The sequence below is a fragment of the Cryptomeria japonica genome, chromosome 4 (assembly GCF_030272615.1).
Source record: "Cryptomeria japonica chromosome 4, Sugi_1.0, whole genome shotgun sequence".
Classification (NCBI taxonomy): domain Eukaryota; kingdom Viridiplantae; phylum Streptophyta; class Pinopsida; order Cupressales; family Cupressaceae; genus Cryptomeria; species Cryptomeria japonica.
Window position 1 is genome coordinate 623,502,473 of NC_081408.1, and position 5,431 is coordinate 623,507,903.

The following is a 5,431-nucleotide window of genomic DNA, read 5'->3' on the forward strand; positions in this document are numbered from 1 at the left end:
GTTCACTTGTCATGTTTGAACAAGTAAATTATATTAGATAGGTCTTATTTTGATAAACTTATATATATATATTTAGATATTTCTAGACATGTGTAGAAATTTGGATAACTTGTGTAAATTTAGTTTTGTTGATGCATTTATTTTACGTTTTATACGTTGATTTTACATGTTTTATTCATCTATGTATTCATTTAATTTTGATTTACACATGTATAGTTTTATTTAATTGTGTTGTATATATATTTACGCATGTATATATAGTTTCACTAAAATGAGCAACTAATTATGTTGTCTTAAGGTGTTTTAAGTGGTCTTAAGGGCATTTAAGGGGATATTTGCATTATTGATTCTTTTATATTTTTACACATGCATGGATTCGTTTTATTCATCTATGTACATTCATTTCATTTATATTTACACATATATTGTTTCATTTTAATTATGTTGTTTGTATTCATCTAATTATGTTATCCTAAGGTGTTTTAAGTGGTCTTAAGGGGATTTAAGGGGATATTTGCGTCATTGATTCTTTTATATTTTTACACATGCATGGATTCATTTTATTCATCTATGTACATTCATTTCATTTATATTTACACATATATTATTTCATTTAATAATGTTGTTTATATTCATCTAATTATGTTGTCCTAAGGTGTTTTAAGTGGTCTTAAGGGGATTTAAGGGGATATTTGCATCATTGATTCTTTTATATTTTTACACATGCATGGATTCGTTTTATTCATCTATGTACATTCATTTCATTTATATTTACACATATATTATTTCATTTAATTATGTTGTTTGGATTCATCTTAAGTGGTCTTAAGGGGATTTAAGGGGATATTTGCGTCATTGATTCTTTTATATTTTTACACATGCATGGATTCGTTTTAATCATCTATGTACATTCATTTCATTTATATTTACACATATATTGTTTCATTTAATTATGTTGTTTGGATTCATCTAATTATGTTTTCCTAAGGTGTTTTAAGTGGTCTTAAGGGGATTTAAGGGGATATTTGCATCATGGATATAAGTTCATTAAACATGTACATAAACACTTAACTAAAATGAACAGCTAAATTAAATTTTAATGACTAAATTTGTTTAACACTAAACACCTAAAATAGACATAAACACTTAACTTTCACATACACATGTACAATTAACTAGAACACTTAACTAAATTCAAATGACTTAGAGATTCTATCATTTAAACACTTAACTTTCAAAAACGTAATCTATCTATATATAAATGTGCAAAGTAGTATGAAATGTAGATCTATGTAACACATACACATATATGTCTATGAAGTGTAGATCTATCTAACACATACACACACATACAGGTTTGAAGAGTCTCTAACATCACCACCATGTGCATGCAGGATTCTAGGACATCTATGTGATGAGGAGCTCAACCTGCGTGATAGTAGTGCATCCTGCAATGTTGAAATTTTGTTAGATATACATGTGTACACATATATTTATAACTTGCAAACTAACCCTTTAAAAATAGAACTTAATTATTTAAGATTCAATTAATTTAAAGTTATAATGTATGTACCTGTGTCTCATGATGAATAGGGTTGGTGGCAATGTGCAAATCCTCAAACATCGCCCCCTGCATCTGCAATATAAATTACACATGAACTTGAACATGTACATTATTTAAAAATTCATTATTATTTAAATCTAATCTACTTGAACATGTACACGTAAACGTGGTTGTAGATAAACATACCTCAGGGTCTCTAACACCTCCATCGCGTGCATGCTGGACTCTAGAACATTTGCAGGATGAATGGCTCATCCTGCATAATGCTCACTCATCCTAGATAATGCACACATTTTGTTCGATATATATATAATTTAAATAGCTTGAAATTATTTAATAAACACCTAGATATCCATTTAAATAGAACTTAAAAACAAAAAAATAATAATTTAAACTTTATATATACTCATGTCTCCTGATGAACAACTGGGTCAGTGGCAGCATCCAAATCTCCATACATCGACCCTAACATGATACCCTATATAGTTCAAAAAATACAATCCAATATATATAATTAATTTAATCTATGCAGTTCATGTGTGCAATCAAGTAGCTATATAAAATATTAAAATTAAAAGTAGTAAATTATATATTATATAATTCATACCTCTCCTATAGCATGTAAGGCTCGTTCGATCCTATTGATGTTAGAATCATGCAAGGAGCCCACTACAACATGATCCCCCTCACTATCTGGGTCCATAAGCATGGTAGTGAACATCTGCAAAAATCCAATACCAGGTACTGTGGCTCGATCAACTGATGTATAAACAGGAGGAGGAGGTGTATCCTGACCAACTGTTGTATGCTGGGATGAGGTAGTAGGATGTACAATAGTAGTAGGCTGAGAATCTGTATGCTCACAACCACAGCTAGATGCACCCAATCTACCAAGTGCACACCTAACAAATGATGGGGCATCCTGTAGTGGGATCCCATGCTCCATAGCAATGACCTGATATGCATCCAAGAGATCACTAGATAAGCATGCACTCATCTTTCATAAAGGATCTATGTCATGCATGCGTGCAAAATCCATCAGCGATGGTATATCTACTCAAGCATATCGAACATCACTTGCTGATGCATCATGAATGCTAGTATGAGAGTGCAACAAATATCTACCCACCCAATCTGATGTCATCTCATCCACCTATGTGGCTATAGTAGCAATACTGGAAAATATGGACTGTCGAGTGTCATCTAGTACACTATCTGCAGCATGTGCTAGGTCCGCACTCTTGGGAAGAACCACAAGGTTTGGACCAATCAATGCCCATTTATTAATGGGTGTGGGTGCACCTGGTCGTCTAAACTTATCTAAAAATCTACCCTTCCCTTGTCCATCATGTTTCAGAAAATTGGTGTAATCAACATCATCCAAAAAATGAAACTCTGCAAACAATTTTTTGCAGAAATAAAGGGGCAACTCATCCTTTTGTGGCCACCTATGATGAGTGGCTAACCATCTAGGATAGATAAATGGTGCTACTAGTGCATCCATGCACCTGGTAGGCATATAGCCTTTCACCCTACCAAAGGCCTGATAATGAGGAAACACGGTTTTCACATCAACTGTGGAAACCCTATCATTCACCGTGTGGAACCTATCATTCATGCAAGGGCCACCTTTTTTCTATTATGAGAATGATGCTTTTGCACTGAAGGATATTTGGAAGACAATATCCAAATATTTCTATGGTGTGGAACCAGAGTTAGTGGACTTGAAGTACTTTTCAACTTCCAGAAGACTAGAGAATGGTGCTTTCAAAATCTCCCTTCTATTGGGAGATTGCGTATATAGCCTCTTGGTCTTCTAAGACGTTGAAAAGTGTACTTTGAGTCCACCAACTTTGGTTCCACACCATATAAATTTTCAGATAATGTCTTCCAAATATCCTTTGGTACAAAAGCATCATTCTCATAAAAGAAAAAAGTTGGCTCTTGCATGAACACATTGATTTCCTCCAAGTGTGGCTCAATAAGATTCCTCGGAACTCCAAAACCAGTTAGTCTGTCCAGACATAAATTAGAGACCACATCACACACTCCAGACATTGTTTGTTTTTATTGGATACTCTCTATGTATTTATCACCCTTAAACACTTTCCTCTGCTTTTCTCCAATTGCTCTCTTCTGGGTAGTTGATGAGTTTGTTTCCATGTCATTCAAGATAATGCCTGCTTGCTTTCTTGTACAAAATTAACTTGCATATGACTCTTCATCTTGTATCTTCTCCTTCTGCATAGATATAAATTATAATTCATATGTGTCACAAGGGGCCTTAAGTGGTCCTAAGGCATGACCCCTTAGGACCACATAAGACCCCTTGCGACACCATTTGGTCTTTTGTGGTCCTAATAGGTCCTAAGGGGTGCACATGTGTAGCAAGGGGCCTTAAGTGGTCCTATGGGGTCACGCATGTGTAGAACACATGCGTGACCCCTTAGGACCACATAAGACCCCTTGCGACACCATTTGGTCTTATGTGGTGCTAATAGGTCCTAAGGCATGCACATGTGTCGCAAGGGGACCTAAGTGGTCCTAAGGGGTCATGCATGTGTTCTAACACATGCATGACCCCTTCAGACCATAGAACACATGCATGACCCCTTCGGACCACATATGACCCCATGTGACACCATTTGATCTTTTGTGGTCCTAATAGGTCCTAAGGGGTGCACATGTGTCGCAAAGGGCCTTAAGTGGTCCTAAGGGGTCACGCATGTGTTCTAACACCTGCATGGCCCCTTAGGACCACATAAGACACCTTGTGACAACATTTGGTCTTTTGTGATCCTAATAGGTCCTAACAGGTGCACATGTGTTGCAAGGGGCCTTAAGTGGTCCTAAGGGGTCACACATGTGTTCTAACACATGTGTGACCTCTTAGGACCACATAAGACCCCTTGCGACAACATTTGGTCTTTTGTGGTCCTAATAGGTCCTAAGGGGTGCACATGTGTTGCCAGGGGCCTTAAGTGGTCCTAAGGGCCCTTAGGACCATATAAGACTCCTTGCAACAACATTTGGTCTTTTGTGGTCCTAACAGGTCCTAAGGGGTGCACAGTGTCGCAAGGGGCCTTAAGTGGTCCTAAAGGGTCCCCTTAGGACCACATATGACCCCTTGCGACACCATTTGGTCTTATGTGGTCCTAATAGGTCCTAAGGGGTGCACATGTGTTGCAAGGGGCCTTAAGTGGTCATAAGGGGTCACGTATGTGTTCTAACACATGTGTGACCCCTTAGGACCACATATGACCCCTTGCGACACCATTTGGTCTTTTGTGGTCCTAATAGGTCCTAAAGGGTGCACATATGTCACAAGGGGCCTTAAGTGGTCCTAAGCGGTCACACATGTGTTCTAACACATGCGTGACCCCTTAGGACCACATATGACCCCTTGCAACACCATTTGGTCTTTTGTGGTCCTAATAGGTCCTAAGGGGTGCACATGAGTCGCAAGGGGCCTTAAGTGGTCCTAAGGGGTCACACATGTGTTCTAACACATGTGTGACCCCTTAGGACCACATATGACCCCTTGCGACACCATTTGGTCTTTTGCGGTCCTAATAGGTCCTAAGGGGTGTACATGTGTCGCAAGTGGCCTAAAGTGGTCCTACGGTGTCACGCATGTGTTCTAACACATGTGTGACCCCTTAGGACCACATAAGACCCCTTGCAACACCATTTGGTCTTCTGTGGTCCTAATAGGTCCTAAGGGTTGCACGTGTTGAAAGGGGCCTTAAGTGGTCGTAAAGGGTCACACGTGTGTTCTAACACATGCATGACCCCTTAGGACCACATAAGACCTCTTGAGACACCATTTGGTCTTTTGTGGTCCTAATAGGTCCTAAGGGGTCACGC